Source organism: Artibeus jamaicensis, unplaced genomic scaffold (genome assembly GCF_021234435.1).
Source record: "Artibeus jamaicensis isolate MK-2021 breed Jamaican fruit bat unplaced genomic scaffold, CSHL_Jam_final contig_384, whole genome shotgun sequence".
In the NCBI taxonomy this organism is placed as follows: Eukaryota; Metazoa; Chordata; class Mammalia; order Chiroptera; family Phyllostomidae; genus Artibeus; species Artibeus jamaicensis.
The window spans coordinates 467,572-492,447 of NW_026521810.1; the positions used below are offsets into that span (position 1 = coordinate 467,572).

At 41.1% G+C, this 24,876-nt stretch overlaps 1 pseudogene; it reads right to left on the reverse strand.

Annotated features, from left to right (window-relative positions):
• Positions 1-1,433: 1,433 nt before the first annotated feature.
• LOC119057995 (60S ribosomal protein L12-like) lies at positions 1,434-19,364 on the reverse strand (annotated as a pseudogene).
• Between the last annotated feature and the right edge of the window lie 5,512 nt (positions 19,365-24,876).

A 24,876-nucleotide genomic window follows, 5' to 3' on the forward strand; every position in this document is an offset into this window, starting at 1 on the left:
ATAGAGATACCTCAAAAAAATAAAAATGGATCTGTCTTTTGATCCAGCAATCCCAGTTCTGGGATATATCTGAAGGAACCCAAAACACTAATTTGAAAGACCATAAGCACCTCTGTGTTCACTGCAGCACTATTTACAATTGCCAAGATATGAGAGCAGCCTGTGTCCCTAAAACAACTATGGAACATGTACACAATGGAATTCTACTTGGCCATAAAAAAGAAAATTTTACCCTTTGTAACAGTATGGATAAACCTTGAGAACATTATGCTACGTGAAATAAACCAGTCAGAGAAAGACAAATACCATATGCTTTCCCTCATATGTGGAATCTAATAAACAAACTAAATTAACAAGCAAAACAGAGACAGACTAATAGATGGAGAGCAGATGACATATGGCAGGGGGTTTGGTTAGGGGATAGAAGGAATGAGCAAAAACGAAAAAGAACTATTGGACATTGACAACTGTGTGGTGATTGCTGGGGAGAGGGGGTTATAAGGTGACTAAATTGTAATGGAAATAAGATAATATAGATTATATATTAAAAATAAAAATAAAAAATGCTAAATTTTTTAAAAACTTGTTTTTCTGGCATTACTTGTTGGATCATTCACCAGGATGTTACATGGACAGACCCCTGTTTGCTTGGTGACAAAAGTTTGTGGGAAATAGAGTTACAGCTCTAAAAGAAAAAAATAGTTTCCTTATAGTGATGATCATTAAAACTTTCCCACAAAATCTCCCCATTAGCTTTTCATCACTTCTCATTTTCCTTTTCTTTCTGCTTACTTTATTGTCTGAATATGCTCACTTAGACATATATGAACAAGGTCTCACCAGCCTCTCTAAGGTGAACAAAAGGAAAGGGAAATAAAATATTGAAGCCAGGAGACCAACTGTTTCTGTTCTCTTAACAGCTGGCAATGGAAGCCTTTTCCCTTCAGTATATGTGCACAAACTGTACCACCTATGATGTTATATCCCATGCTTCCTCACTGAAAAAAAAAAAGGAAAGAAATTTGCATTAATGCTGGGTTGTCCTGATGATTGTTAATTATGGCCAAGGCTCACTGTGGATATTCATGTAGCCAGTTTTTGTGGACTTAAGAAACTCCCAGATCAGTAATTTATACCATTTCCCTGATAGAGCTTGTCATATGCCCACATCAACTTTTGGAATTAGAGATTGATCTCCTTGGCTTGAGGCATTAGGGCTGAAAAGCAGTTACCTCTGGGATTAGTTATTTAGTAAGCCTAAGAAGTGCTTCATGCCTGAGTGTATTTTTTCTGTAGATCAGGTCTCCAAAGCATTATTTTATAGAGAGAAAAGGGCAGGACAGATCCTATAGGAGCATGGCACATGATGTGACACCACAGAACATACTCACTTATCTGAAACACCTGGTCTAATCCTGGTGTTGGCTCACTTGTCAGATCTGTGTAATTACTTGAATAAAATCATTAGATCCAGTTTCCTCATCTTCATATTTCCCTGTTGACAAACAACACTTTAAGCCAGAACTGAATGTACATAACCTCACTTTTCCTAGTCCACCCACCCCTGTGTATATTAATTACAAAGAAACCATGAGAATGGGCTAACAAGAAGGAAGAGAAACAAAGTTAGAAAATCCACAACCTGAGCCAGCTATCTGCTAATATGTGAGGGCTGACTACTTTTAAAGACTCAAGACTGTGGATTTATTACAGTATTATAATGGTATCCAGGTGTATAGTACTATAGATGGAGCCCCCTCTTATATTCTAAACAAAAAGGTCACAAGTCCTCTAAATAATATGCAATTTGGAAATACTATCTAGATGTAACCCCATGCTTGTCCAAAGATGTCATTCTTCTGCTATGCTCACCAAAATTTCAACACTCAGAATTTATCTTCAATCACTATGATAACTTCAGGAAAAGGTCAAATTTATAGGTAAGGGGAAAACAGAAACCTCTTAAAAATGTTTTAGGTCTGAATCTTGAAGATTTTTTTCCAGCATTACCTCAAAGGAGATTATGAGATGATTTTCCCCACTGGAGTTGTCTGAGGCTATGTCCTGGTAATGTCCATCTGATAATTCTTTTGCAAGTATGTCTGTAGTTTTCATTACTATGAGGCTAGGCTTTACTTTCTTTGACAATCTTAAAAAAACATTTTAGTATAGCTGATGGGAAAACTATTTTTAAAGCTATTTTTTAGTGTACTTTGTTTAACTGAACATATAGCACTATTGATTCCAGTACCATCACAGAAGAAATAATAGAGCCTCAAAAAGGTATGCTTGATTCAAAGAAATAAACTTTAAATGTGGCCCCAGGCCTCCTGATTCACTGCTCTAGCATTCCTGGAAGACAAGGAATGGGCAGTCCTCAGAGTGTAAGGCTGGCCCTTTGGGTAGGCTGGAGGGTTCTCAGGATCCCGGACATGTGGAGGTGATCTGAATGCTGGGACTTAGTTTTTCTTTTAGATGTCCCCTGTGTTGACTAAAGCCATCACTAGCTACCAGAGCAGAGACTGCTGGCTGACCATCAAAATCTAGCTCTCTCTTCTTTCTGAACTCAAAGCCAGAGTACATTTCTTAGCCCCTCTTCTAGCCTGGAGTGGCCATGAGACTAAGCCCTTGCCAGTCGAAGTGAGAAGTTGAGAGGGCCATTTCCAGGCCTGCTCTCTGAGGCCTTCGTGAAACTTCTTCGTGTGCTTTGTTCCTTCCTTCTCACTGAATAGCAACAGTTGGGGCCTCTTTGGAAGCTGGGAGTGGGAAATGGCAGGATGACCATCAGCCTCGATAACTGTGTGGAGCAGAGTCCCTTTTGACCCCTCTGAGGAATTAACTGTTAGAATGTCTCATGGCCTAAGCCATTGCCTCTTGGTCATAGGAGTTTAGCCTTTTACTATTTGGCACTAACTTTTGTTGTTTTCCCTACCTAGTATTTCTTCTTTCTTCCCCTCCCCTCCACTCCCCTCCACTCCCTCCCTTCCCCTTTTCTTTTCTTTTTGAGTTTATTAGTCAAAACTGGTGACATATTCCAAGCAGCAAGATCTCAAATTCTCCCCTTGCTTAGTATTTCTTAACTTCCTCCACTCTCTACCTCCAGTGTCACTGCCACATGAGGCCCCCATTCTGTCTTATCTAGACTATCACTACAGTATCCCAACTGGAAGACAAAGGCTGTGTTTATGCCACAGTGAGGTGTGGAGTCCTGTACACCTGTGCCTGGCCCTCTCTGGCTCATCGCCCTCATAGTTTCTTCAGTCAGAAGTGCTCACATCTCTTACAGTCCATCTCCTCTACATCTTGGAAACTTCTGCTCATGCTCAGCATTCAGGACACCTTCCCTGATACCCTAGAACTCTCACCTGTGGCTCTTGGAGGTAGGTGTGTGTTCTAGTCAGTCCTCTCCCCAGTACCTCACCCAGCAGCTATCCAGTGCAGGTGTGTGATAAATCAATTAATCAGTGACAGTTTCTGAGCTCCCTAAGAGAACATTTGATGCTATCTTCTGAAATATCAGGGCTTTCTCCCCCAAAAGGCTATCCCTCTGGTTTTGGCCCCTCCCCTCTATTTTTGCTTCAATATCAGAAGTGTCTTTCTCACTAAGTGCACAAACAAGAAACTTGTTAGGGAGCTTCCTATGTGGAGTTGTTAAGCCACTGCAGTCTCCCCACCCAGGGTCATCATCACTTCCCCCTCTGGTCTCAGTTCCTTTGTTCCTCACTTGCTCACAGAAATAGAAATGAAAAGGCAGTCTGGCTTCACAGGCTAAAGCATGGGGTTTTCGACTTGGGGTAGTTTCCAGTTAGAGGTGCTTGTCTTCCTCAGTAGGAAGCTATCAACCTTCAGGTTTTCCCTTTTATGTACTGCCCCTTTGCTGAGCAGGGCAGGGGGTTGTGGATTAAGTGGGTCCTTATCTCTGCTCCTACCTGCTGCACAGAGTAATAGCAGTGCCACTGCCAGTGAAGGTGAACTGATGGTTGGTCTGTGGTGAGCACAGTGGAACTGAGGCCTCCTGTCCCCTGCCATGTCCTCACCACAGGTGTCTTCACCACAGCACAGGCAACCCTGTCACTCTATAACAGAGGGGGCCATGATGACAGGATGCTCTGGGCTTGAGGAAGGGCATGAATAACCTTACTGTAAGAACATCCCCCACATTGCACTAAGAAAATTCTGACCCCCGGAGTCTCTCCTTTCAGGGGAGAATGATTATAGCTGGCTCATCTGGGAGACATGCTCATGATCCAAACTGCTCATGGCTGTGACCCACACATTACAAAACACCCCTCCAGTGTCCAAAAGAGCCCTCTCCTTCTTTGAGTTCATAGGCATTTTTATCTGTTCAATAATAACAAGAAGTTTTTATGATGTGAAACTGCCCATAAGCTGTTTTTCCCAGATCCTGTGGTTATGCTGCTTACTTGTGGGTCTTTGACAACCAGAAAGAAGTAGTTCAACAAACAAAACTAACTGAAAATGAACTCATCTTTAATGGGAAAAAAATACAGTAGAATTTGCCCTGGCTGATGTAGCTCAGTGGATTGAGTGCAGGCCGTGAACCAAAGGGTTGCAGTTCGATTCCCAGTCAGAGCATATGCCTGGGTTGCAGGCTAGGTCCCCACTGGGGGCCATATGAGAGGCAACCACACACTGATGTTTCTCTCCCTCTCTTTCTCCTTCCCTTCCCCTCTCTCTAAAAATAAATAAAAAGACATAAAATATTTTTTTTACATTTTTAAAAATTTATTTAGTTATTTTTCAAGTACAGTTTTCTTTTGTCAATTTCTCCCATCCCAGCCCCACCTCCGCCCCGTCTCCCCACCTCCCTCCCATCCCCCCCTCCCCACAACCTCATCCCTGTGTCTTTCATACTTGTTCCTCAAAATCCCTCCCCCTTTTTCCCCTTAAGTTCCCTTCCCTCTCCCCTCTGGTCACTGCCCACTTGTTCTCTATTTCAGTGTCTTTGTTTTTATTCTATTTGCTTGTTTATTTTGTTATTTAGCTTCCTGTTAAAGGTGAGATCATATGGTATTTGTCCTTCAATGCCTGGCCTATTTCACTCAGCATAATGCTTTCCAGTTCCATCCATGTTGTTGCAAAGGGTAGTAGCTCCTTCTTTCTCTCTGCTGCATAGAATTCCATTGTGTATATGTACCACAATTTTTGGATCCATTCATTTACTGATGGGCACCTAGGTTGCTTCCAACTCTTGGCTATTGTAAATTGTGCTGCTATGAACATTGTGGTGCATAGGTTCTTTGAAATTGATGTTTTAGGATTCTTGGGATATAATCCTAGCAGTGGAATTTCTGGGTCAAAAGGCAGGTCAATTTTTATTTTTCTGAGAAAATTCCATACTGTTTTCCATAATGGTTGTACCAGTCTGCAATCCCACCAACAGTGAACTAAGTAAGGACCCCTTTTCTCCACAACCTCTCCAACATTTGTTGTTTGTTGCTTTACTTATGATAGCCATCCTGACTGGTGTAAAGTGGTATCTCATTGTGGTTTTAATTTGCATCTCTGATAGCTAACGATATTGAGCATTTCTTCATGTGTCTCTGGATATTCTGTATGTCCTCTTTGGAGAAGTGTCTGTTCAAGTCCTTTTCCCATTTTTTAATTGTGTTCGATGTCTTCCTAGAGTGGAGTCGTGTAAGTTCTTTGTATATTTTGGAGATCAAACCTTTGTCTGAGGTATCATTGGCAAATATGTTTTCCCATACAGTTGGTTGTCTTTTTAATTTAATACTGTTTTCTTTAGCCATGCAGAAGCTTTTTATTTTGTTGAGATCCCATTTGTTTATTCTTTCCTGTATATTCCTTGCTCTAGGGGACATATCGGTAAAAATGTTGCTGCATGGAATATCTGAGATTTTCTTGCCGATGTTCTCCTCTAGGACTTTAAAGGTGTCACGGCTTATATTTAAGCCTTTTATCCACCTTGAATTTATTTTGGTGTATGGTGTAAGTTGGTGCTCAAGTTTCATTTTTTTGCACGTAGCTGTCCAGTTCTCCCAACACCATTTGTTGAAGAGGCTATCTTTACTCCATTTTATGTTACTGCCCCCTTTGTCAAATATTAATTGACTGTAGAGAGTTGGGTTGATTTCGGGGCTCTCTGTTCTGTTCCATTGGTCTATATGCCTGTTTTTATGCCAGTACCAGGCTGTTTTGATTACAGTGGCTTTGTAATACAGTGATATCAGGTATTGTGATCCCTCCTACTTTGTTCTTCTTTCTCAAAAGAGGAGTTGCTGGTTTATGGCTCCATATAAATTTTTGAAGTGTTTGTTCTATGTCTGAAATATGCCATTGGTACTTTAATAGGTATTGCATTGAATCTGTATATTGCTTTGGGTAGTATGGACATTTTGATGATGTTAATTCTTCCAATCCATGAACAAGGTATATGTTTCCATTTGTTTGTGAAAAGACATAAAATATTTTTTAAAAGAAATACAGTAGAATTTAAGGACTAGTTTTCTAAATTACTAGTGTTAGCTAGTCATTGGTGAATATTATTCAGAATGTAGAAATGATTTACAGTTTTTCCAGGTGAGTCAATGTGGCTACATAGTGCGTGGTCAGGGCAGAGTTCAGCACTGGGGCCCAGCTCAGCTCTGCTCTGATTCTGATTACAAAGAGTGGGTGACCCTGTGTCAGTGGGTTTACTTCTCTGTTTATCTAGGGCCCTGTGAGCCCTCCCCTTGCAGGAGATGGGGGACCCCAGACCAGATGAGGGCTGGATGCAGAAGGATGTCTCAACACTCTGCATTGTTGTGTAGTGTCTTCAAATAACTGTCAAAGTGCAAACAGTAAGATGGCTAAATTCTTTGGGAGAATATTAATGCTAAGACTTGGTCTTTGAGCTCTCTGATTTATTATGAAAGCATTCCTTGACCTCCTTTCCCCACTTCCTGACCTTTAAATTTTCAGTGGTCCCCCAGCTCTCTTTTCCTCCCAAATCTCTCTTAAATGTTGAATTTCATAGTCAGTCAAAGATTATTTGCAGGATTATCTTACTGCCTTTCTTTAGCTAGTGCTTAACTCTTTTGGAGGAAACTACCATCCCTTCCTTCCCTTACCACACACAACACAGCAGACAAAAAGACACTTGCAGATTCATCAGTTTTTAATGATTCTGCTGAAATTGGTCTCCTTGGAAGTGGCTAATGGAGAATGTGTGGCTGCTGTGAGATTCCCAAGATCCCCAAGGCTGCTTGGGTTCTTACCTGGCCCCTTTATCAAATCTTGCCATCGGATATCATCAGATAAATTTTGCCTGGGTTCTTTGGAAACAGACGCAATTGGAATGAGTTGACTGAGGGTTTAAGATGAGATGAGAGGGACAGCCACAGTGGGCCCGAAAGCCTGCTCGTGTTTTAAGTCTCCTTGAAAATGTTTGAGTTCTAGAAAGAAATGTTAGGGGCTCCAAAGTATAAAGAGAAAATGGCAAGATCAAGTAACTATATATTTCTAACACCAAATGTAAAACATTTAACACTTATTATAGCAACATATATTTAATGTGGAATATCAGCTACTTGGATATGCCTGACATGGTGTAGCAAGACACCCAGGTCTACTTTCGGCCCTTGGAGGGAGACCAGTCAGGCTGGCCTAGGGTGTGGCAGACAAGGCACCCAGAACATGTACACTTGGTCCAGGTCTTTCTTTTGGGTTTGTTGCACACTCACAGCAATTCCAGTCCTGCAAACTCCATCTATATCTTTTTTAAAAATATATTAATTGATTATGCCATTATAGTTGTCCCATTTCCCCCCCCTTCATTCCCCTCCACCCTGCACACCCCCTCCCCCCCATTCCTCCCCCTTGAGTTCATGTCCATGTGACACAAGTTCTTTAGCTTCTACATTTCCCATATTATTCTTGTCCTCCCCCCTGTCTATTTTTTACCTACTGTCTATGATACTTATTCTCTGTACCTTCTCCCCCCTTCTCCTCCTCCCACTCCTCTGTTGTTAACACTCCATGTGATCTCCATTTATGTGGTTCTCTTCCTGTTCCAGTTGTTTGCTTTTGTTTTAGGTGTGGTTCTTAATAACTGTAAGTTTGCTGTCCTTTCACTGTTCATCTTTTTTATCTTCTTTTTCTTAGATCAGTCCCTTTAACATTTCATATAATAAGGGCCTGGTGATGATGAACTCCTTGAATTTGATCTTATCTGAGAGGCAGTTTATCTGTCCTTCCATTCTAAATGAAAGCTTAGCTGGATAGAGCAATCTTGGATGTAGGTCTTTGGATTTCATGACTTGGAATACTTTTTTCCAGCCCCTTCTTGCCTGTAAGGTCCCTTTTGAGAAATCAGCTGACAGTCTGATGGGAGCTCCTTTGTAGGTGACTGTCCCCTTATCTCTTGCTGCTTCTAGGATTCTCTCCTTCATTTTAATCTTGGATAATGTAATTATGATGTGCCTTGGTGTGTTTCTTCTTGGGCCCACCTTCTTTGGGACTCTCTGAGCTTCCTGGATTTCCTGGAAGTTTATTTCCTTTGCCAGATTGGAGAAGTTCTCCTTTATTAGTTGTTCAAATAAGTTTTTCACTTATTGCTGTTCCTCTTCCCCTTCTGGTACCCCTGTAATTTGGATGTTGGAACATTTAAAGATGTCCTGGAGGTTCCTAAGCCTCTTCTCATTTTTTTGAATTCTTATTTCTCCATCCTTTTCTGTTTGGTCATTTCTTTCTTCCTTCTGGTCCACTCCATTGATTTGAGTCCCAGATTTGTTTCCAACACTATTGGTTCCTTGTTCAATTTGCTTTATTTCACTTAGTGTGGCCTTCATTTTTTCATCTAATTTGCAACTAAAATCAACCAGTTCAGCGAGCATCCTGATCACCAGTGTTTTGAACTGTGAATCTGATAGGTTGGCTATCTCTTGGTCACTTAAAAGTATTGGCTCTGAGGCTTTGAGCTGTTTTTCTGCTTGAGCCATAATATTTTGGTCTGTTTGTGCCTGTTATGCATGAGGAGCAAAAGCTTAGGTGTTCACCAGGGTGGGTCAGCCCAGTTGCTGGGTTGTTACTGGGGGCGGGGTCAGAGAGGTAGCTGTGGCATTTGTTCTGCTCTCTCTCAGATTTTGGTCCCCTCTGATGCTTCCCACAAGGAAATTGGGCCCTTCTGGTGCTGGTTCCCAGGTGTGTGGGCTTGTGTACATTCTAGGACCCTGTGGGTCTCTCCAACAAACTCTCCTATGAGGCTCAGAGCCTCTCTCAGCACCTCAACCCCCGAAAGGTTTTCCAAGTGGTGCTTTTAGGCTTTATTTCCTGTCACTGGGGCTCTGGTTTGTGTGGTCTGCTCGCTGATTGTCTTTAAACCTGTCTGGTTTATCTGCACCCAAATGTGTGTCCTCGGTCAGCCAGCTGCCTTGCAAGCCTTATTGGGTTTTTCTCCAGCACCTACCCAGGTTGCCAATCACTGCCTCCTCCTGCCAGGAACCACCCCCCCACACACACCAACTTCACTCCTCTTACCAGTCTGGATGAATGGTTTGTTGTAGGGCTTCAGCACAGTTCACTTTTCTGTCTGTTTGGTTGTGGTTTTGTTTCTAAATCTTTGTTGTCCTTAAATTTGATTGTGTGAGGAGGTACAGTATTTCCACCTATGCCTCCATCTTGGCCGGCTCCATCTATATCTTTTAGACTGTATTTTTACCATGTGTGTTTTATATTTACATCTGCTTAGATGCCATTGTGTTACAATTACCTATAGAATTCAGTGAAGTAACATACTATACAGGCATGTAGCCTAAAAGCAAAAGGCTATACCATATGGCCTAGGTGGGTAGGTTTGTGTTTGCATAATGACAAAATTGCCTAACAATGTATATCTCAGAATGCAGCCCTGTCACTATTGGTATGTGGCAATATTAGAAATCACCCTGTTAGGTCACTATTAGTTAATTTTTTTACATTATTTCCAAAGTGAATGATGAGCAAAACCTGGATTTAGAAGAGGCTTCACAGGTCATTGATTTGGTCCCTTCATTTTATAGAGGGAGATAAATGGGCTGAAAAAAAGAGAAATGGCTTGCCAAAATTTTACAACCTATAGGTGACAGCCCAGGACTAGATCTTGGGTATTGCAGCACAGCTATCTTTCTGCTGCAGCAGACAACCTCCCTTTCTTAGTACTTTTGGGTAAGACATGGAGCAAGAACTGCTTATTCCTCTGCTACCTGATGACACTGGCATGCCTTCACAGGCACACAGTGACCAGAAGGTGATACGCTCAGCTCTCCTCTCCAAATACTAGCAAAACAGATATCACAGACCCAAGGACTGTGGCAATCAGTCTTCTACTCTGATTATTAGAGCAGGTGTTGTTAGACTAGCCTAAAGTTGTACGCTGTATCTATGAAGTGGGGCATCCTGGCAGTTTCTAAGATGAATCATATATTTTTCTAAGCCATGATTTTCTACTTTCAGCTTGGGCTTCTTAGATGAAGTAATCAACCTTCAAATTGCTTTGTGCCAAAGATAAAAATTGGGTCCTCTTTTGGCAGGTAAAAAAGAAATGGACATGAATGTTGAATAGTGCAGCTTTTCTTATTCTAGAAACCCCTATGAGTCAGGATGGAGAGAGTGAAAACAAACTGGGGAAATGCTGAAGATGGTCCAGCTCCTGAAGCTGCCCAGCAAATTACAGGGAAGAATCTGGGATGAATGTATGAGAACAACACTGTGATATGACTCATTAATAAACCAAAGACCCCCTTGGGAAAGTTCAGTGTGCTACTGAACTGTGACATGTCAGAGTAGTTGCAATTTATTTGCCATCCATGATTTATAATGGCTCTAAGCATACACACACACACACACACACACACACACACACACTCATATATAATGGCTCTAGGCCATTTTATATATCTATATTTCCACCATATATATATAATGGTCAGAAATAAAAAGAAGTTAGAAATAAGTTGTAGCAATAACAAAAAATCTGATAATCTGGTGGGAAACTTGTTCTGTACAAGTATTTTCCTTCTTAATAAAAAAAAACTGGGAAAAGCTAGGTGCTTGGCATTTGGAGAACTCTAGGAGTGGAGAAACACTAGACCTAGACACTGAAATGTGGGCGATTACTCTAGAAATGTAGAACTGGTGAACTTGGAGAGGTTTTGCTTTAAGAGACAGAACCTCCCTTGATTTTTCACCATAAAGGGGTGAACTTCCCTTCAAAAAAGTCTGCTTCACAGTCCTTGTTATCTGAGATAGCTGGTCAAGAGAAACTCCAGTTGTGGGTACCCTCAGCTGGCGAATAATTGTGTGCCTTTTAAACTGACATTCTTTAAACATTTCTTCAACATTTTCTTAGTGGGGAGACAGAAAGAACAGATTGTCTAGTGACAAACACTATGTGTTCTTTATGTTCGAAAAAAAGATTTATTATATCGTCTTTCACAAAAATGTACTGGATCATAAGAAGATAATTTTATTCAGGCTATTGAAAGAGGGAGAATGCTCATTAATGAAACAATGCCTCAGCGTGAAGGCAGGGCCTGGGTTTTGTAGAAGCAGGAAGTCCAGGGAGCCATCCAGGCCCATAGTGTCAAGAGAAAGTGGACACTGGGTCTTATCTAAGTCAAATGGAAAAGGGTGGTTCTTTGCAATTAGGGTTAGCTATTTCTTTAAAAACAAAAGGGCAGGATATGGGGACATTTCTTAACTGTTACTATTTTGCAGGAGCACAGAGCTCAGGTCAACATCATCATGCCCTAAAGGACAACATTTGCATTTTTAAAGAATTGTGTTTCATGTCACCATTTTTTCCATTATTACTGGACAGCAGTCTTCACACTCACTAAATTCTGCTCTTTTTCACATGTTCTTTTGCCTCATCTGCGGCCAACGCATCCTTACTTTTCAGTAGTTCTTATTCTCCAGTTTTCATTTTCTATTTTCTGAATTGGACAACCAAAGCAAAATATTAAAGTGTTTACAATGTAGATGATAAAATAAATTATTCACCTTCAGTTCTCAGCACTAATGCAGGCATTGTTTCATCTAGCATTACCTTGGCTGAGTAGTTACTCAGTTACTGACAGTTTCAGCTGGTTGGTCTCAGGTTCAGGGTTGTGTCTGTGTTTCCACAGAACAGACTTCAAGACACACAGTGCAAAAGTACACTGTAGAATTATGTCAGTGCTGCTGGTGAATGGTGCACTGGTTAATTTTTGTTGTGTATTTCTTCCCCCTTAATGACATTTTACATGTTGCCAGTTACTTGGAGAGTCCTGTGTGGCAGCTGGCATTAATAGGCACCCTACTTCCTACTTATTTCAATAATTTTTATTCTTTTTAAAATTGAATTTATTGGGGTGACACTGGTTCACAAAAATTATACAGGTTTCAAGTGTATAATTTAACAAAACATCATCTGTACACTGCATCATTCTCCCATCATTGCAAGCAACGTCTCTTTCTGATCCCATTTTCACACCCATTGCTCCCCTTCATCTAGGCCCTAATCACTCTTCCCTCTGGCTATCACCACAATGTTCTCTGTGTCTCTGTGTTATGTATATATATGTTTTTGGTACACCATTCACCTTCTTTCATCTAGTTCTCCAATCTCCCTCTCCCTTGAGAGCGGTCAGTCTGTTCCTTGTATCCATGCCCCTGTTTCCACTTTGTTCATTAGTTACTTTGTTAATTAGATTCCATATAAGTGAGATCATATTGTATTTGTCTGACTCTGACTGGTTTATTTCATTTAACATAATACTCTCCAGACCCATCCATGCTATCAGAAAAGGTAAGATTTCTTTCTTTTCATGGCTGCGTATTCCATTATGTAAATGTACCACAGTGTTTTATCCACTCAACTACTTATGAGCACTTGCACTGTTTCCAGATCTTGGCTATTGTAAATATGGAGGCAATGAATACAGCAGGGCACATATTCTTTTGAATTGGTGTTTTGGGCTTCCTAGGATATGTTCCCAGCAGTGGGATTGGTGGGTCAAAAAGCAATTCCATTTTTAATTTTTTGAGGAAACTCCATACTGTTTTCCACAGTAGCTGCAGCAATCTAAATTCCTAACAACAACGTACTAGGGTTCCCTTTTGTCCATATCCTCATCAGTACTTGTTGTTTGTTGATTTATTGATGATAATCATTCTAGCAGGTGTAAAGTATAATATCTCATTGTGGTTTTAATTTGCATCTCTCTGATGATTAGTGATGCTGAGTATCTTTTCATATGTCTATTGACCATCTGTATGTCCTCTTTGGAGAAATGTGTATTCAGGTCCTTTGCCTATTTTTTTGAAAGATTTTATTTATTTATCTTTAGACGGGAAGGGAAAGAGAAAGGGAGAGAAATATCAATGTATGGTTGCCTCTCGTGTATTCCCTACTGGGAACTATCCTGCAACCCAGGCATGTGCCTTGATGGAGAATCGAACCGTGATCCTCTGGTTCACAGGCCCATGCTCAATCCGCTGAGCTACATCAGCCAGGGCCCTTTGCCTATTATTTATTTATTTATTTTCAAATAATTTATTTAATTGTTGTTCAAGTACAATTTTCTGTCTTTTATTCCCATCCCAGCCCACCCCCAGTGCTCCCCATGTCCCTCCCACTTCCACTCCTCTTAGTTGTTGTTCATGTGTCCTTTATACTAGTTCCTGTAAATCCTTCCCCTTTTCCCCTGAAATTCATTCCTCTCTCCCCTCTGGTCCCTGTCAGCCTGTTCTCTATTTCAGTGTCTTTGGTTATATTTTGCTTGCTTGTTTGTTTTGTTGTTTAGCTTTCTGTTAAAGGTGAGATCATATGGTATTTGTCTTTCACCACCTGGTTTATTTCACTTAGCATAATGCTTTCCAGTTCCATCCATGCTGTTGCAAAGTGTAGTAGCTCCTTCTTTCTTTCTGCTGCATAGAATTCCATTGTGTAAATGTATCATAGTTTTTGGATCTATTCATTTACTGATGGACACTTAGGTTGCTTCCAACTCTTGGCTATTGTAAATTGTGCTGCTATGAACATTGGGGTGCATAGGTTTTTAATGTGGTTGTTTGTACTTCCTGGTATTGAGTTGTATGAGTTCTTTATATATTTGGGAAATTAACTCATTATTAGATGTATCAGCAGAAAATATGGTCTCTCATACAGTAACTTCCCTTTTCTTTTGCTGTGCAAAGCTTTTTAGTTTGATGTAGTCCCATTTGTTTACTTTTTCTTTTGTTCCTTTACCCGAGAGAATATATTGGCAAAAAATATGGCTACACAAGATGTCTGAGATTTTATGCCTATATTTTCTTGTAGGATTTTTATGGATTCATAGCTTACACTTAAGCATTTTATCTATTTTGAGTTTATTCTTGTGTATGGTGTAAGTTGGTGGTCTAGTTCCATTATTTTGCATATACCTGTCCAATTTTTTCCCAACGCCATTTATTGAAGAGACTATCTTTACTCCATTGTATTCTCTTGCCTCCTCTGTCATATGGTAATTGACCATAAAGGCATGGGTTTATTTCTGGGCTCTCTGTTCTGTTCCATTGATCTATATGCCTGTTGTTATGCCAGTACCAGGCTATTTTGATTAAAATGGCTTTTTAGTATGGTTTGATATTAGTTACGTAATACCTCTGACTTTGTTCTTTTCTCTCAGGATTGCTGAAGCTATTCAGGGCCTGCTTTGGTTACATATAAGTTTTTTGGAATAGTTGTGAAATATGCCATTGGTATTTTGATAGAAATTGCATTGAATCTATAAATTCCTTTGAGTAGTGTGGATATTTTAATAATGTTAATTTTTCCAATCCATGAACATGGTATGTGCTTACGCTTATTTCTTTCTTCCTCAATTTCTTTCTTCAATGTTGTATACTTTTTGAGTACAGATCTTTTATCTACTTGGTTCAAATTATTCCTGGGTACCTGGGTACTTATTCTTTTTTTATTTAAATAGTGAATGGGATTATTCTCTAAACTTCTCTTTCTGATAGTATAAGAATGCCTCTGCTTTCTGAATATTAACTTTGTATTCTGCTACCTTTCCAAATTTATTTATTAGATCTAGTAGGTTTTTTTGGTGAATTCTTTAGGGTTTTCTATATTCAATATCATGTTATTTGAAAATAATGGCAGTTTTACTTCTTCCTTTCCAATTGGATGCCTTTTATTTTTTCTTTTTGTCTGATTGCTGTGGCTAGAACTTCCAGTACTATGTGAAGCAAGAGTGGTGAAAGTAGACATCCCTGTATTGTTCCTGATCATAAAGAAAATGCTTCTAGTTTTTGCCCATCAAGTATGGTGTCGGCTACAGGTTTGTCATATACGGCCTTTATTATGTTGGGGTATGATCCTTCTATTTCCACTTTGCTGAGAGTTTTCTTAATCATAAAAGGATGCTGGATTTTATCAAAGGCTTTATCTACATCTATTGATATGATCATATGATTTTATTCTTTATTTTATGTACTATATCATGTTTATTGATTTCTGAATATTGTACCAACCTTTCATTCCCAAAATAAACCCCACTTGATCATGGGGTATGATCTCTTTATTTTATTTTTTTAAGTACATTGTATTGATTATGCTATTACAGTTGTCTCAATTTTTCCCCTTGCCCCCTTCCACCCAGTATCCCCTTCCCTTTAGCAATCCCCTTCCCTTAGTTCATGTCCATGGGTTGTTTATATAAGTTCCTTGATTTCTCCATTTCCTATGTGTGTTGCAGCCTGTGAAGGCCTGGCAGGTCTACTCTAGATTCGGGCAAATGGGAGAAAATGTATGGAGCCATGGGGATGCTCGACATGCCTATTCAAGGGTGGGCGAGCCACACAGCTGCAAACTGGGTGTCTTCCTGCATGTTTCTGCATGGCACAGTGCATGGCACCTGTCTCCTTGCATGGCACCTGTCATGGCATCCAGTGTGGAGTCCCCACCCCCCAATACTAGAGGTAAATAAAGCTGACAGGGTGCCAACAGATCATATGCAACAGAGCTTCATACCACACACACAAGCCCACTCAAGGCTATGGGAACAGTTTATTGGACCCAGTCTCAAGGTTATAAGAACACTACTTATCAGCCCCTACAAGGCTATGGGAACACTGCTTCCCTTAGTTACCCAGACACCTGGGTGAGGAAGGCACACTGCCTCCACTTACCCTACATTCATTCTGTTATGGTTGAATGTTTATTTCTTCCTTCTGTTCCAAATTGTTGATTTGAGTCCCAGTTTCCTTCCCTTCTGTGGTTCCCTGTAGTTTTATTTCCCTTTATACAGCCTTCACTTTTTCCTTTAATTTGTGGCCGTACTCTTATCATTTCTGTGAGGATCCTGATTACCAGTGTTTTCAAGTCTGCATCCAATAGGTTGGCTATTTCCTCATCACTTAGTTCTTTTTCTGGAGTTTTGATTGTTCTTTCATTTGGGCCATATTTCTTTATCTTGGAACACCTGTTACATTGTAATGGGTGGAACGTAGTTATTCACCAGGGCCAGGCAACCCACTTCACTGCTGCATTGAGGTGCTGTATGTAGGGGAGGGGTCAGAGAGGGAATAATGCCACTTGCTTGGCTCTCCTCTGGCTTTCAGTCCCTTCCCCCACTACCCACAAGTGAATTATGCCTTTCTGGTGCTGATTCCTGGGTTTGTGGGCTTGTATATGTTCAGGACTCTATGGGCTTCTCCAATGGACTCTCTTGTGAGACTGGCAGTTTCTCCCACCACTGAAATCCCCATCCCCACAGAGGTTTGGAAGCTTTCTTTCCTAGCATTGGAACCCTGGATTGTGAAATCTGTCTCACTCCCCAGCTGTTCCTCCTAGTGCACTAGAATGTGGGACCACCCAGTCCACCAGCTGCTGCCTTGCCACATGTCCTCTCCACCCGAGCTGTCCATCTCCACCCCTCCTACCAGTCTGGATGAATGTTTCTTCTTTAACTCATTGGTTGTCAGACTTCTACACAGATTGATTTTCTGGCAGTTCTAATTTTTTAAAATTGGTTGTTATCCTTCTTTGTGTGAGGTTGTGTGAGGAAATTAAATGTATCTACCTACATCTCCATCTTGGCTGGAATACCCATAGTATTTTCTTACAGTTCTTCGTATTTCTGTGATGTCAGTTGTTACTTCTCTTTCATTTCTGATTTTATTTATTTAGGTCCTCTCTCTTTTTTTTTTAATGATGAGTCTGGTTAAAGGTCAGTCAATGTCATTTATCTTTTAAAAAAACCACCTCTTGGTTTTCTTGATGTTTTGTATTGCTTTTTTAGTCTCTGTGTCATGTACGATGAAACCTCAGTTCTCGAGCTTAATTCATTTTAGGAAGTGGTTCGAGAAGCAATTTGGAATCTGAATTATAGTCATGGATTTTTCTTTTTTCCTTGCCTAATAGATGTGTGACTGATTATACAGGTATCACCATGAAAGGATTGTCAGGCCAAGAACTGAAGTTTTGTTCAACAACTGAGACCTTTTTTCATGAACAACTTGGTCAAGAACCAAATTGTTTGAGATGGGAGATGATTGAGAGCTGAAGTTTGACTGTATTTTCACTCTATAATTACTTCTACTTACTGTGGGCTTTGTTTGTTATTCTTTTTCTAGTTATTTTAGGTGTAGTATTGGATTGTATATTTGAGATTTTTCTTGCTTCTTGAGGTAGGCCTGTAATGCTATGAACTTTCCTCTCAGGACTGCTTTCACTGTGTCCCACAGGTTTTGGTTTGTGTACTCTCATCTTCCTTTATTTCAAAGTATCATTTGATTTCATTGATCTCATTGTTAACCCATGCATTGTTTAATACAATGCTATTTAGCCTTCACATGTTTGAATGTTTTTGAGTTTTTCTATTGTAGTTGATTTCTAGTTTCATACCATCATGGTCAGAGAAGGTACTTGATACAATTTCAATTTTCTTAAAAATGTTAAGACATTTTGTATCCCAACATGTGGTCTGTCTTTAAGACTATTTCATGTGTACTGGAGAATAATGTATATTCTGCTGCTTTGGGATGAAATATTCTCTATATATCAATTAAACTCATCAATCCATTGTGTCATTTAAGGTCACTGTATTCTTGCTGATTTTTTGTCCTGAAGATCTATCTACCCATTGATGACATTGGATTGTTAAAATCCTGTTAGCACTGTATTGCTGTTAATCTCTTCCTTAATGTCCACCAAGATTTTTTTCATATATTTAATTGCTTCTATATTGGGTGCATATGTGTTTACAAGGGTTATATCCTCTTGTAGGACTGGTCCCTTTAGTGTTATTAGTGACAGATTTTCTCTTTTGTTATTGCCTTTGTTTAGTAGTTTATTTTGTCAGATATAAGAATTGCTACCCCAGCTTTTTTTGTTTGTTTGTTTCCACTTTATGAAATATTTTTCTATTCCTTCACTTCAGTCTGCACGTGTCTTTTGTTCTAAGGTGGATCTCCTGTAGACAACATATATATGGGTCATGTTTTCTTATCCATTCAGCCTCCCTATGTCTTCTGATTACAGCATTTAATCCATTTATATTTAAGGTTATTATTTATAGGTACTTATTTATTGTCATATTTTCCCTTATAACTATGTTCCCCTCCCCCGCTCCCTCTCTTTATTTTTCTTTCTTTTTCTTAAAGTGGGCCCTTTAACAATTCTTGCAATACTGGTTTGGTGCTAATAAACTTCTTTAGTTTTTTCTTATCTGGGAAGCTCTTTATTCTGCTTTTGATTTTATTATTATTATTTTTTGTGGGGGTTGTCAAATGATTTCTAATTGAAATACTTTTCCTTTGTAATTCCACTGTACCACTGTTGATGTCATCTATGATGTCACGAGGCTGGCGGCCATTGACATTGCAGCCCGCAAACTGGGCAGTGCCCAGGATCTCTCTAATGGTTCAAGAGAGTTCTCTAGTTAAAGATTGGTGCCACATCTGTAAGGTAATATTGACAATCTCATCAAAAGTGATATTTCCATTGTGCTTAACGTTTATTATTATTTTATTTTATTTTTTGGTTCTTTCTGTTTTGTGATGGTTCTTTGAAGACTTTGATGATCATGGCAGAGGCAGAAGACCCTACCTGAATGTGAGCCTGTCTGTTCTGAAAGGTCAGTTTCACTGTGATCCTCAGACCCTTACAGTCACTGGTTGCTTTGGTGATGTCATCACCGACCTTTCTTGGAGACAGGCCCAGGGGGGCCTATCGTCAGGGCCAGGGCAGATGTGGGACCAACTTTCCTGCTGGTGCATCTCAGGTAAACAACTTTGATCTCATTGGGGATGAACTTCAGAAGCATGGTGGAGGTGGCTGGTGATGGATGAACCTAGAGTTGGGATGACCAAAGAAAGTTGCACCTTCACCTCCTCTGAGCCAAAAGCCATAAAGCTGCCTTCAATTTTAAATAATAGCCTTGCTGGACAGAGTAGTCTTGGTTTTAAGTCTTTGATTTTCATCACTTTGAATACTTCATGTCAATCCTTCTGGCCTGAAGTGTTTCTGTTGAGAAAGCAGCTGACAGCTTTATGGGAGCTCCTTTGTATATAACTAATTGCTCTTCTCTTTCTGCCTTTAAGAATATCTTTGCTTTTAATCTTTGGCATATTAATTTCAATGTGTCTTAGTATGCACTTCTTTGAGTTCCTTTTTACTGGGACTCTTTGTGCTTCCTGAACTTGTGTGACTTTTCCTTCATTCGGTTAGGAAAGTTTCAACCATTGTTTCTTCAGTTTTTCTATCCCTTGCTCACTCTCTTCTCCTTCTGGAACCTGTATGATGGGAGTGCTGTTACACTTGATGTTGTCCCAGAGATCCCTTGGACTTTCTTCATTTAAAAAAAAATCTCCTTTCTTTTTGGTGGTCTGCTTGGGTGCCTACTGTTATCTTGTCCTTTAAATCACTGATTTGATCCTATGCTTTATCTAACCTGCTTTTTATTCTTTCTAGTGTATTCTTCAGTTTAGATATTGTATTCTCTGTTTCTGACTCGTTCCTCTTGTGAGGTTTTTTTTTTTCCCTTTTTGCTAATTATCTCTTAAGTTTTCACTGAGGTCATCTATTCTTCCAATGAGGTTCTTGAGCATCTTTATACATTGTTTTAAACTCTGCTTCTGGTGTTTGGTTGTTTCCATTTCATTTAATCCTTTTTCAGGGGGTTTCTTTTATTCTTTCATTTGGGGCATATTTCTTTGTCTCCCCATTTAGTCTTTGTGTATTAGGTAAATTTGCTATGACTCCTAAACTTGTTGTGATTATTTTATAATGAAGGTGTCTTGTTGGGCTCTGTGGCACAATCTTCTAGACCACCTGAGCTCCATGCTGCAAAAATATTTCTTGAGGGTTATGTGCACCCCCTGTTATACTTGAGTCTTGAATGCTGTTGTCCCTTTTGTAGGTGGAATTAACCCTTAATACTGTATAATTAAAAAGGTAAACCTAGATCACCATTTGAGACACTGTGCTGGGGCTGTTCCAAGCATCGTTCCCAGCAGGGTCTGGTGCTTGCCAGAATCCCTTTTGGATGTGCTGCTTGAGTCACAATCTGGGTTGAGTTCTTTTGTGATTTGAAGCCCACAACTGGTTGTATTGGTTTTGGGTCCATTTGGTCAGTGTTCAAGTACAGGTCACTGTCAGATGTTGAGTGTAACTGGCCTTGGGCTACCTGTCTGGAGCTACTGTGCTGTTCAGTATTTACGGCTGCATATACTTCACCTGGGGATATGTGGGAGGTTCCAATCTGTGTATAAATGTTGGCTTCCTCCAGCTTAGAACTAGCAGCAGATCTTTAAGATGACTGAGGCTCCCTGAGGTCTGCCTCCGCCTGTCATTTTCTTTGCCTTCACCTGAGGTTGCTAGGTCTTCCTCCAGAGCCTTCTGAAGAAAGACTTTAGAGTGGGCATAGGCTGGCTGCAGCCCACAGACCCTTCCACAGGTTGGGAGCTCAGTAGGGTAGGGCAACTAAGGTAAGGAGGTCAGGGATAGTGAGTCCCCTACTTGGGAGTTACATGGTCAGGCATTCAATTAGGGAAATGTGGCCTCTATTCCAGAGCCAAACCACTCATTTTCTTTCAAAATCTTCCACTCTAATTCCTTCAGGAAGAGCATGCTGTGAGGAGGGATCAGGTTGGGTGGGACAGTATCCCCTCTACAGAAGCAATTTCAGCCACCCAGACTCAGAGGAATGGATAAAAAGAGTCTCCTGTTGGGAATGATACTGGCTATGCCCACGGGAAACCATTACAAACAAGAAACCAGTTTTTTAACTAGTATATATTTGAATGGTCAAGATAGGATTGGATATCTTAGGGAAATCTTAGTGTTTTAACCCAATTAAGTCTATTAACATTCATGCTAGAGTGTAGCTGTGAGAGTCTGGGGCCCTCCTTCTTCCTATGGCCATACCATCTGGTACATGTGGTCTCCAAAATAGCCAAGGAAGAAAGAAATAGAGAATGGAGGAGCATGGTGACAGATTTGTATGAGCTGGACCTTGGCTAGTAAGGTCTCATCTATTAGATACAACATGGTCTTATGTGGGAGCAACTTTTCCCACAAGTCCTCTGTTCAACACAGATGAAAGTAAACAAGACAAGACATGACTGCTTGAGGAGAAGAGGTGGCCAGTTTCTCAGGGGAAACAAAGCCCAGGAGCAGCCAGTTTCTCCAAGGAGAAAAAGGCCTCAAGCCCTCTCCTCCAGGAGCTTTTATTGTGTTGTAATACACAGGAATATAGGGCAGTAGGATCAAGCAGTAGATAACATTTCAAAGAAATCTGAGGGTTTAGTCTGAGTCATTGTCTGTCAGGTAAAAAGGTTGTAGAACTTTGGGAAGACATACTGATTTCCTGCTTGAACCCTTATCATATGAATGAAAGCACTCTTAGCAGAGCAGATTTCACAGGTTTATCAGCAAGTCTTTGTGATGCCAGAATCCTCCCCACCCCCAGCAAGGCCAGGAGCTGCACCCCTCCCCATCAGGTATTCAGGCTTAAGGGGATTAGAGCCAGGAAGCGCTTCTCCCAGAGGACATGGGGACTCGGGCTATGTCACATAGCTGGGGGGCATGAGTCCATTGCTCGCCCTTTGTTGCAGCCCCCCACGTCCTTTCATGAAGGCCTTCCAAGTGGTGGAGTCTGGCTTAGGTTGCTCCCCGCTATGAGGAGACTTACTCATCAAGGACTTCCGATCATGCTTTGGGAGCAGGTAGGAAACTGAGGCAATATTTGCTGCCAGAGACAAGCCTTGTCACCCATGGCTCGAATTCCAGAGGTCATTCACTTATCCTTAGCCACAGGGACAGGCGGTGGGGTGGGAGAGGTAGGGTTACAATTCCTGAAACCAGGCAGAGCAGTCCACAACAGTCTTGTGGTGCAATTAAAGGAAAATGTTTGGTGACCCATTGTGTAATACTGGATGCATGCTTTTGGAATCACTGCTGTGGAGGTTTAATGCCTTCAAGACAGGTATCATTTTGACTGACAGAATGTAAGGAATCCCTGAAGAATACTGTGGTCTTTGCTCTCAGACCTGCTCCCAAGGGTAAGGCTCCATCTGGCCTTGGAGCCTGGCTTTCTTCATGGAGCCAGGGAGAGCCTGCACTTACACTATAATCAATTGTGTGTACCTCTACTAAAAATAGGAATATTGGGAAGACTGTAACAGGGCGCTGCCAAGAGGGGGGCCCCAGAAAACAATTTGGGATGGGGTCCAGAGCTCAGGGTGTCCAAGAAATATTGGAGAGACATATAAGATGTCCTTACCCCTTCCCTCCCACAGGTGTGAGTTGGGGAAAGGAACACATGGAGCAGGAACATGCAGGGCTGTTTTGTACAGCCACAGCCTTGCAGCTAATCCATGATGTGGTCATTTAACATATCTATAGCCTTTGGCGGGTCACTTGGATATGTTAAATGGCTGTGGCCAGGCTTGGGGATAGGGGGATGAAGTTACTTCCCCCAAGATGTAACTGGGGGAAGGTCCCCCAAGTTACAGCATTTGCGTGGGAGCTTAGAGAAGATTGGCTCTAGGACATGGGGTGATAACTGCCCAGACTAATGATGGCAGCCCAGTAAACTTATAATAATACAGAAATACTGGCAGGTGTAACTGATAGTGGGAGGAGTTGGAAATAGGGGTACAGAGGAAAATTGGCGAAGAGATTTAAAAGCCAGACATGGCAGCCACTGGGGAGAGAGCCGCACAGTTTCAGCAAAGTAAGGGTCTCCTCTTGGCCAGGTGAAGAGGGAGCCATGTGGTTTTGGCAGAGTGCAGACCCCCTCTTTCCCAGGTGAGAGGGAAAACCACTCAGCTTTGCCAGAATGGAGATCCCTGCAGCCAGGTGAAGAAGAAAGACACATGCTTTTAGTGGAGTGCAGACCCCTGCAGCTTTGGTAGAAGAGGCCCACGTGGCTTTGGGGTGCCCCCTTTGGCCGTGTGGCCTGGAAAACAGGAGAGACTTTGACTGGAATTTTGTACAAAGAACTCTTGCCAGGGGACTGTGAGAGGGTACCACAGTACTTTGGATTAACAAGAGAGAGATCCTGCTTGCACAGTGACACAGCTGATGGTGCCAGCAGCCTGAAACACAGACGTGTACTTTTTTCCTGATTTACGGTACCCGGAGTTGGGACAGTGGGAGAAGGGAGAGCTGTGTGTGTGTGTAGATGTATACCCTAAAGGACTTTGATATTTTAGTGGAGGCGTTAGGTCTGATTAGCATTAAATAAACGTGTTGTTTCCTTTTCACAAATCTCTGGCATTGAGAGATGTCTTTCCAATTGGCAGCAGACAGAAGAGCCCAGTAGATATTGGTATTTCATCCTTGGGAGGGACCCCTGTTGTTCTGTAACAGTTTTTGGAGTCCCTAGGTGGGCCAAATATTGCCCTCCCCACCCTTGGACCTCTGTTTGGGAACAAGACCACATGCCAAAAACACTTTTACATTTTTTTTATTTCATCACAGACAAAATTCAATAGGAGCAATTGAGTCTACAACTTTAGATTTCTCCACTAGAAATCAGGTAGGTGGGTAAGAATGGAAGAATATGACTCTGTATATTAAGAGACCAGTTGGAATTTTTAAAAACTGACATGGCTGATGTCAGTTTTTGCATTAACATGGCCAACCTATGGCTGGTATTATTTAGAGTCTGGACACATAATAAAGAGAGAAAACCAAAGATGACATTAGTGGTAAATGCTTTATCTTTTCCCAGACAGAAAACAGGCTTGGCATGGTTGGTGCATCAAGACACAAATAGCCTAAAAGACACACTAATATTTTACATAGGACAATCAATGACTCTGCACTGAGCACACTATTATGCTTCCTTAAAGTATACTTAAAGCTTTTTTCACATTGAGTGGGGTTGCAAGGGAGAATGAGAGCTGCTGGGCATGCGGCAAATAAACAGAAAGTGAGGGATGGGTGATAAAAAAATTAGAAAAGGTGCTGTGTATATCTGGAATGTGAGGTGCTTGGGAGGCTCTCCTGGGTTCAGAGCAAGCCTGGTGTAGCCAATCTGAGATTGGTCCTGGCCTGTTGCCAACACTAGTCTAGGTCCTGTCTGAGGTGGCTACAGAGGGAGAAGATCCAGGCAGGGCTAGCTCTAACCACCCAGATTGGAGACAAAGCTTGTTTTAGATGTGATAACAGGCAAAGAGCATCTACTTTGAAGCCAAAACCTGTCTCTGCTACTCTGTGACCCTGTACGAGTCACCCTCCACCTCAGCAAGCCCTGCTTCTTCCACTGTGGCCAGGATTAGAGTAAGGCCTGGACACTATGGCCTTGAGGCACAGTGGGTCGGAGCTGTCCCTGTACTAGCATTTGTTTTACTTTCTGAGCACTTCCATCTTTTTAAAATTTATTTTTTATTTTTAAA